Genomic DNA, 9,237 nt, shown 5'->3' with positions numbered 1-9,237 from the left:
GAATGCTTATTTTGTTTGGGGAATTCTCAAAATAGGTCAGCCTGTCACAGTGTGACCTTTAGTGGCCCGGAAGATAGGTATCATCTATTGGGTTGAGTCCATAAAGATATTAAAAGACCATACTTGTGGCTGGATACGTGTTTGGTTCTTGTGCCTACTAATATTACAGTAAACAGCAAAAGCTCTTATTTCTTAATGTACTTGTAGGAGTATTCTCATTGATATCAATGGGATTATTTGCGATTAAAAGCATGCATATAATTCCTTGTAGGGTTTGGGTTTCAGATGAATTTAACAGCAAGAGAAAGAAAAGAAAAAAGATATTTTTGTGTCATGCATTATATGGCAATGTTTTATATAGATATTTCAATACAAACCTTAGTTATAGCCACCTTTTCTTGATGTCTGATCCGTGTGGGATTTCCTACAGCGAAGAAGAGAAGTTATAATAATACCTACTTCTTACATTGCACTTATCATCAGTAGGTCTGAGAGTGGTTTACAGAAGAGAGAGATATCCCCTGTTCTGGAATTGGGAGGACTGACAGGGAAAGGGGATGTGATTTGTTTGCTGTAGGTCACCCAGTAAATTTCTGGAAGAAAGTAGGAATACAGCCTGGAAACACAGCTTCCCTGCTTCTGCACAGCCCAGCTCTGCATTCATGACACCCTCTGAAGAAGAAAATTCTGGTAGAAAGGACTGCAGTAATGGGCAGGCAAATTCAGGGGCAGATGTAGTAATTGAGAAAATATTTCAGAACATTTTTATGTAATTGTCCATCATCACTTTCATTTGTATTACAGCAAAGGCTTGGAAGCCACACCTGGCATTGGAGTTTACCTGCAAAGCACTCGTGAATCTATCAAGTGAGGTGGAGAAGCCTCTTCTCTTGGTAGGTGACACAGCAAAAACAAAATGAGCAGCACAGGGAGGGAAGCGAAAGTGCTGAGATTATTTGCCATGTCTCAGCTCCCTGCCCTGTCAGCTACACCTCTTGTGGTTAGCTCCGAGTAAAGTTTCCCCAAAAATGCAGGTATGGATGAGTAGTCCTGCTATTCTTTTTTTTAATGGAACATGAAAAGCTCTCAATTTTAAAAAGTGTAAGAGTCAGCATAAAACAGCAATGTCTTTGTATGAAACAGGTGTTTAAGCAGAGTCTCAGTAGTTAGTGTTCAGCTGATTAGCCATGCGGAGATTTTATTCTGGTGGCTTTATTGTTCTGCAGGAAAGCCAGAGGACAAGGTTCACAATCCACAGAGACCTTGCAGAGTTCAACTCTGTGATAGCTTTAGTGTTTGCATGGCCGTTAAGTCAAAAAAGTGGTGGAGGACGTGTTTCATGCCATTTTTTCCTTTGAGTTAGTACCATTTTTAGCTTTACTCAGGGTTATTTTCTCCAGCTGGTGTTCAGGCACAGACTGGTACTGTAGCAATAATATTGTTTGATCCCATGGAAAATTAGGATCTGTGAATTGCTGATAGCTCCATACCATAGCTCATTCTCCCGAGTGCTCATCTAAAATTGGACTTCACTCCAAAGTAGTAGACAGTCGCTTGTTAAAACACTCCTCTTCTTCTACCACCATGGACAAATTCACTTTCAAAAATTTTTATAGCACATTAAAGCCTGAAAGATTTTTTTGGGACTGTTTGCGGCTCTCTTTGCTTTGGTCATATACTAATTAGCCACATACAAGCTGCCTTTTGGTTAAAGAATAGCTGTGATGAGGCTGCAGTTATGTGGGATTGTTTATTTACCCACCAGAAGTTTCACAAGGCGCTCTGTAATTCACTCCAGAGTAGTTCCTGGAAACTTAACATTAGAAGTAAGGGTTTGGGTTTTTTTTAAGGGGGTGTTTTTATAAAATGAAAAGTGGAGCCCTTCATATCTTCCTCTTAATTTTTTTCAGGTGCCCCAAAGCAGACTCAGTTCTTTCCTGGATAGTTTCAGCCTTAGCAGTATAGGTATATCCAAATGTAATTTGGCTCTCAGAGTTTCAAACAAAATGAGCCTGAGGACTTAGCTTCTCTACACTTCTCTGGGACTCCATCTCAAAAGTGTTATTTGCCTTTGTTTTTCTTCTTCAGAATAGCAACCAAATCTGAACCACAAAGGGTGGCTACAGACAGAGAACAGGACAAAATGTTCATTCATAGCCATGCACGTATGTCACAGCACTTCTGATTCAGTCCTCCGTAGGGTGGAATATGTCATGTATTAAAAACAGATCTTCAGATTTCTTCAGATTCTTCCAGTACCTCTCACGGTTTTATATTAGTTTTGTGAAATGTTTTTGCTGCAAGTATGGAGTTGTGGAGAGCAACCTCACTGTGACAGGAATCTGGACTGTTGCGGACTGTGGAGTTAGTAGAGTTAAGTTGCAGAAGTATGTTTTAATAAAAGTTTTCCTTCCTACTTAAGTATTAATGCTGGAGACAGTATATCTGTTACAAGTGCAGTCATTTATTATTAACCGTCACTGTATACAGTAAAGGTGCTTGTTTGGCAGCTGTAACACAGCATCTGGCCATATCTCAATATAACTACATCAACTTCAGCTTTGGCAGCCAGCTGGAAAACCAGAATTTGATCAGAAAGTCTGGGCAAATAAGCCTGCATATAAATGTAAACCAATGCAGGTGTATTGTTCAAATGGCATTTAAAAGTCAGGAAGAAAAGCCCGCTCTGGCTGTTTCCAAGGTACAGTGGTGCCAGTCAGGATGAGAGACTGTTTTCTGCTGGCAAATCTCTGCTAGAGTAGGTGCCTCGAAGGTAAAACTCACCTACCAGAGCCTGCGTGCCTGCCAGGAAACTGTGGCCTGGGTTGTGGTATCCGGAGAGATGGGTGTGAGAGATGGAGAGATGCTGGGGAGGGTTGATACTTAAGACCATAACAAACAACTCTCACGGGAAGTGTATGTCGTTGCTCTACAACTTCTAGGTGCTGTTGTTTTCCTCTGAAATGTGGAGACTGTAAATGGTTTTGGCAGGTTTTTGAGAAAATTTCTGACTCTCGTTGTATGTTCAATTAATGTTTTAAAGAGAAGTAACAAAGAGAGTGTTGGGGGTTACCTTCCTGACTGTCTCTTTCTTGCAGAAGGACTTTACTTTTATCTCTAGGTTGCAGCAAAGGCAGAGCAAAAACACAAACTCTGGCTCCAGCATGTTACCATTCAAACAATTATTTTCTTTGCCTCCATTTCTGTTTTTCCTTTTTCTTCAAGTTCTGCCCTTAGTTAGGATTAGTGAGGCCTGTGTTGGGTCTGCTTCCCAAAGGTACTTCAGCACATACAGAGGTTAAAGTGCATAAGTGGTTTCCTGCAGAACAAAGGGTATTTATGCCTTTGAATAGGCTGCTAAATTGGAGCATTTGTGCAGATCTTCCCTTTTAAAAAACAACACTAACAAAAGCCACACTGTTCAGCTTCTGCTTTCTGTGCTCCAGGCAGATGCGTCTGGCTATGAGTAGACAATATGAGAGTAAGATGTGGTGGCACAGGCTATAACACCCATCTGCCAGGACTCTGGATATTTGAAATCAGAGATGTAGGGCTGGAAGGGACCTCAGGGTCTCAACTTGTTGATTTTACAGTGACTGCTGCTGTCTGTCCAGTGTTCCCCTAAAAACTTCTGTTGAGGAAGATGCTACAACCCCCATCTCAGGGCTTTGCTGCCATAACATTTTCTATGATGTCTAATCTACAAGTCTGCTGCAAAGGGAGGTCTGGAGAACTTCCTTGGTCCAGCCTGGTTTATGTTAGGGGAAAATACTGGGTTGAATCTGACAGCCTGAGAGGGGCAAGGCTGCGCAGCTCCATGGCCCCTGGTCCAGCCAGTAGTGAGGCCGAAAACGTATTCCCAGTCAGCAGATGTACACAGAGCACACGTATACACCATGTATATACACTTGTATGTGGCTGGCCACACAGACCACAGACAGAGCACTAGCAGCACCAGCAGCCACATCCTCCTCCCTTCTCTGGCTGAGCAGGATGGAGGTCCGCTAGTGACAATAGATATATATATGTACATATGTAGAAGGTGGATCCCTCCAGCAGCCGGGCTCAGACACTCCGTCTGCCCAGTAGCTGCCCCTGAATCCCAGTCTCCCCAGTTGCTGGCCCCTGGCCATATGAGTCCCCCTGTATTCTTAGGAGCAGTGGGAGGTGGCTGCCAGGTCAGTAGGGGTTGTATTGTGTATTTTTAAGTGGCAGGAAGGAAATGACAACATATGTCAGCAGTCAGGTTTGGTACAGTTATAGGTTTAATGTGAACAAAGATCTGACAGGTATAGAAAGGTGTGCTGGAGAGATTGAAAATTGCCAAAGAATTACTGTGGGAAGAAATGTTTCAACTGTTGAGTATGCAAAAGGGAACTAACCTTGACAGCAGTATTTTCAGACTAAGTACTCATCTGCGAGGTTTCTGCTACTCTTAAGATACGTGTGGCAGTAGAGTGGTAGCAATTTGAAGTAGCACACTTAAAAAGACCAGACTGGGAGTGCTTCAGGAAAGACTCCCACATCACTGTTATGCTATTGCAGGTGACATTAATTGCAAAATATTTTGATTTCAGATGTGAGTCACTCATTCATACCTGTGAGAACAAGACTTTGAAAGCTGCAGGGAGAATGCGTGAAGCTTACTGAAATTCTCTATATATCATGAGAGAAGGTACCTGTTCTTATCCTGTAATGTCTAGATATGCCATGAAAAATTTTCTTGGAGGGGAGATAATTCTTAAGTTCTGCCTTTTATCTTGTCTCTGGCCTGGCTTTGCATGGCCTTAGCGATGTTGCACAAAACAGAGGTAAGCCTCACTTCCCTAAAGCTTACCTCTGTGAGGTAAGCTGATTGCACTGGGGAGGAACACGTTTGCTGGGTGACCGATCCCTTTGGGCATTGCCTGTTTTGCTGCTGAATATTCCTGTTTTACTGCGAAATTTTGCAAGAATACTTGGGTATAGAGCACTTTTTTTGCTACAGAGTAGTCTATATCTATTCAATGGAGGAAATAAGCAGCACAAGCACAGAAAACTCAACAGAAAGCAGAAGGGTGACAGGACAATGATATATTGGTGTAGGATAAATTATCTTCTTCAGCTAGATACCTTTCTTGGGTCTTCTTCTCAGTGTCATGCAGGGCTCATCTCCCTCAGTAAGAGGAGCCACCTGTTCAGGCTGTCAGCGGGGAAGAGCACAAAGGACATCCCTTTCAAATCTTCTCACCAGCCCCTTTGCTTTCATACAGCCAGTTAGGAAAGGGTGGAGAAAAATGCTTTGGGACACTGGCTGATGTACTGTTATATCACTTACTGTACAACTTTTCAGTATGACAGGAGCCAAAGTTCAGCAGCCTTGAAAACGCCTCTGAAATCTTTTTGTCAAAGCTTTAGTCGAGGTCACCTATCTTAAGAAAAAGGTGTGGAAGGCAGGCACAGCAGTTTACGGTTTGGGCTTCCTCCTTCATCATTTTTGTACTTGAAAGATAACTGTAGTTGTTATCCTAGTGTAAAGGTTTGAATTAAGGAGTAAATCTTCATATATTCATCTGGACTCTCAGATGAGTATTCTCTATTCCGCTCTTGCCTGGTTGATGACAGTTCCAAAAACCATTTAATTTACTTTTCTCCCTGAGCAGCTCCAGGATATGTTGTGTGAGCAAAATCAGGGTAATAAAAAGCAGCAGCAGGGATGCAGATGTAATGATTTTTCTCTTAGCTACGTGCATAAGCAAAGGTTCTGTAACGTACATTAGCCTGCAAGCCCTTGACCTGGACCGAAAGGCTGGTTGCTATGGCATCAGGTTGCATAGTAACAGGTTTTGTTCCTAGGTTGAAATCATCTTGCTTCTCTTAAATGTGACCTTTGGGGAGGTCAGAAGTTGTTCATCAGATGAAACTAGGAAAGTTTTTCAAAGGAGAGGCAAAAATGTCGATATTCAGCAACCTGAGCATCTGCTGAGAGATGTTCTTTGTTAATGGCAGTGGAAGAAGGCAGTCGGCTCCCCCACCTTCTCCATTTCATTGAAGCAGAGGTCAGCAGCTCACTAGAAAAAAAGCAGTTATTGGAAACAAGGTGACTGTAGGAGCTTCAGGGGAATTTGTCTGTTGCACGACTCCCACTCCCAATCCCGCTAAAGGCAGTAGGCAAATATTAACAGCTTAACACTCCAGTAACCTTGAAAATTTCTGAACTTAAAGTAAGCCACTGATCAGCTGCTCTCCAGGTGGACTGCTTCTAAACCTCTGCTGACCTGGTCCTGATTCACACTGGAGCCCTTTATGAATCCAAATTTTAAAGAATTAAAACACTTCAGAAGAGCAGTTTTTTTGGTTTTTTGATGGCTCTGCTTGGCAAGGTCCTATGGGAGACTGCCCTGGGGGGCAGAGGGGCTGACGTTGATCTACAGGGACGACCTGAGCACAGGCGCCCCACTCCAGTGTGCTGCAAGCAGAGCCAAGCATGGCAGAAAGCCGGAGTGGATCGGCAGGGACCTCCTCACTGAGCTCAAACACAAAAAGAAAGGGCACAAGCTGGGAGGGACTATCTAGGAGGGACATAGAGACAGTGGCCAAGCTTTCAGGGACAGAGCTGAGAAAGGCAAAGCTTGACTGGAGCTGAAATGAGCTATGGGAAGGGTTTCTCTGGGTACACTGGCAACAAAAAGAAGGCTGAGAAAATATGAGCCTGCTGCTCAGTGGGGCCAGAGTGAAGGAAATTAAAGGTACTTGATGCCTTTTTTTTCTGCGGCTTTCACTACTAAGGTCTGTCCTGAGACCTCCTGGGTTTCTAAGTCTGCTAACAGAGTCTGTGGGAATGTAGCATTACCTACAGTAGAGGAAGACAGTGATACAGCTTTTGAGCTAATTCGATGTACAGCAGCCCCTGGCAGCAGACAAGGTACATTCAAGGGTGCTGAGGGACTTCGTTAATGTCACTGCGAAGCCACTTGGCAATCAGGGGAGGTTCCTGGTGGCTGGAAAAGGGCAAGTATTGCGCTCATCTTCAATGCTGTTAAAGGTCTTTATTAACCACCTGGACGATAAGATGGAGAGCAGCTTCAACAGGTCTGTGGATGAAATCAAACCAGGGGGAGTGGTCAATACACTAGAGGGACCTGTACAGGCTGGAGAAACGGCAGACAAGAACATCATGAAGTTCAGCAAAGGCAAGAGTCCCTTGTCCAGGGTTGAATAACCCTGTGCACCAGTACAGGTTGGGGACTGCCCAGCTGGAAAGTCAGAAAGTGCCCTGCAGATGCTGGTGGACAAGTTGAACCTCAGGCCACAGCATGCTCTTCTGGCAAAGAAGGCCAACTGTGTCCTGGACTGCATTAGCAAGAGTGTAGCCAACAGGACTTGGCTATACCTGCAGTGCCGTGTCCAGTTTTGTGTACCCTGGTACGAGAAATAAGTTAAATACAGGAGCGAGTCTGGTGGAGAGCCACCAAGATGGTCAGGGGGCTGGAGCAGATGATGAATGAGGAGAGGCTTAGAGAACTGGGTTTGTCCAGCCTCCAGAAAAGAAGGGTAAAGGGGAGTATTATTGCTGCCTACAGCTTTCTGATGGGAGGATGTAGAGGAGCTGGAGCCACACTCTTTTGGGAGATTTGCAGTGAAATGGCAAAAGGCAATGCAGGAAACTGAGTAGATACTAAGAAGTTTTTCTTGCTGTAAGGGTAGTCAAACGCTGCAGCAGGGGCCCTGGGAGGTTGCTGGATTCCCATCCGTGGGGACAGTCAGAACTCGGCGTGGACCTGGTGTGGCTGAGTGGGGTTTGGACCTCCAGGGGCTCCTTCCAGCCGAGATCATTCTGCAAGTCTCAAGTCTCTTTTCTCTTTGGCCATAGAGAAAAGCGAGTGTAACTGAGAGCCCAGACCAGGACTCTGCCTGTGGGTGGAACTGAAAATGGGTTGTGTGGTTGTGTTACCGTCCTTTCCCCTCTCTCTCTCAGCCCTATACATCTCTTTTCCCTGGTGAGCAGCGTCATCAAGTTATACCTCAAATATTTGGTAATGACATGTCACTGTAATCTCCCTAGAGAACTCTTCCAATATCACTCATTTCTGCTTTTGTATTAAACACACCACTGTGCGTTTTACCCTTGTACCCTTTTGGCATGTATAAAGTAAGCAGAGTTCAGCACAGACAGGAATATATACGTAGAAGGGAACTTACAGAAAAACAAAATCCAGACATGACTTGTGGTTGGAGAGGGGCTTTTTTTTTTTTTTTTTTTTTGTGCCAGTTGATGTAATTTCTTAGCAGCTGTCAACCTCTAGTACTGTCGGAACAGTCACTTACGGCTGTGCTGCTGCACTGTGATCCCATCAGACAAGAGGCACAAGGAGGAGTGAAGTGGGGTTAAGTCCCCACTTATCCAGTTAAGTCTCGGAAGGATTTGAAGGCAGCCAGGTAGTGGAAGCTATCAAAAGAGTTCACTCGGGTGAAGGGATCGGCAGCAGCAGGAAGGAGAACACCGAAACAGAAAAAACGGAGTTTGAAGGGATGCTGTCATAGGATGGAAGGAACAAAAAATGCAGAGGGGCTGACTTGGCTTGGTTTTAGGCTGTTTTTCCTGTCAATCTTAAGATTACGAAGTGTTGCTAGTCCTCAGGGTGGTGGAACAGTGTACATTTGAAAGGTTACACCGGTTGCCCAGTACTTCCGCAAATCATAAAACCAACAGAAGAATTTATTACCAGTGGCCCAGCAGCCCGGCCAGCCAGTGCAATACCTGGCTCGCCCTCCAAATGATGCAATTGTGGCAGGAATGTGCTTTTGGGAGATGTAAATCTTGAGGACATGCCTGCTTGTCATTAAAGAGATGGCAGAGCTTTTTTCGTGCATGGAAATGTCAAGCAAGCATCTTGACCAAATTATCAGATGCTTGGTTGCATCTTGACATTGTAGGACGTGCCAGCAGTTACATGGGGGAAGAAAAGATGCTCTTTGCTTCCTGTCCCAAAGTATTCCGGCTATGCTGCTGTGCACTGTGAATGTCCGTGTGGCAGCCCGGAGCAGGCTGTGCTGCAGATGCTCAGGAAGTCAGCAGGGTTTATATAAAGCTCTGTTGGGTTTGCAGAACCTTTTGGCTCCTTTCCAGCATGGAAGCGGTGATATAAATAGAAGAATGTCTCACTTTTGAAGTCTGCCTTCTATTCACAGAAAGGAAGAACTTTGTGCTGGAGCTGTGATATAATAGCTGTTGCAAGTCTCAAGACCAGTCCTTGA

General features: G+C 44.4%; 1 protein-coding gene across 1 annotated transcript in view; it reads left to right on the top strand.

The window, feature by feature from the left end:
• BLVRA (biliverdin reductase A) overlaps positions 1–9,237 on the top strand; it is a 30,269-nt gene that overhangs the window by 9,217 nt on the left and 11,815 nt on the right. The gene's annotated exons all lie outside the window — the stretch shown is intronic.

The sequence above is a fragment of the Fulmarus glacialis genome, unplaced genomic scaffold (assembly GCF_000690835.1).
Source record: "Fulmarus glacialis isolate BGI_N327 unplaced genomic scaffold, ASM69083v1 scaffold4556, whole genome shotgun sequence".
NCBI lineage: Eukaryota > Metazoa > Chordata > Aves > Procellariiformes > Procellariidae > Fulmarus > Fulmarus glacialis.
The sequence above is the reverse complement of the archived record's forward strand: the minus strand, read 5'-3'. Positions and strand labels throughout refer to the sequence as shown.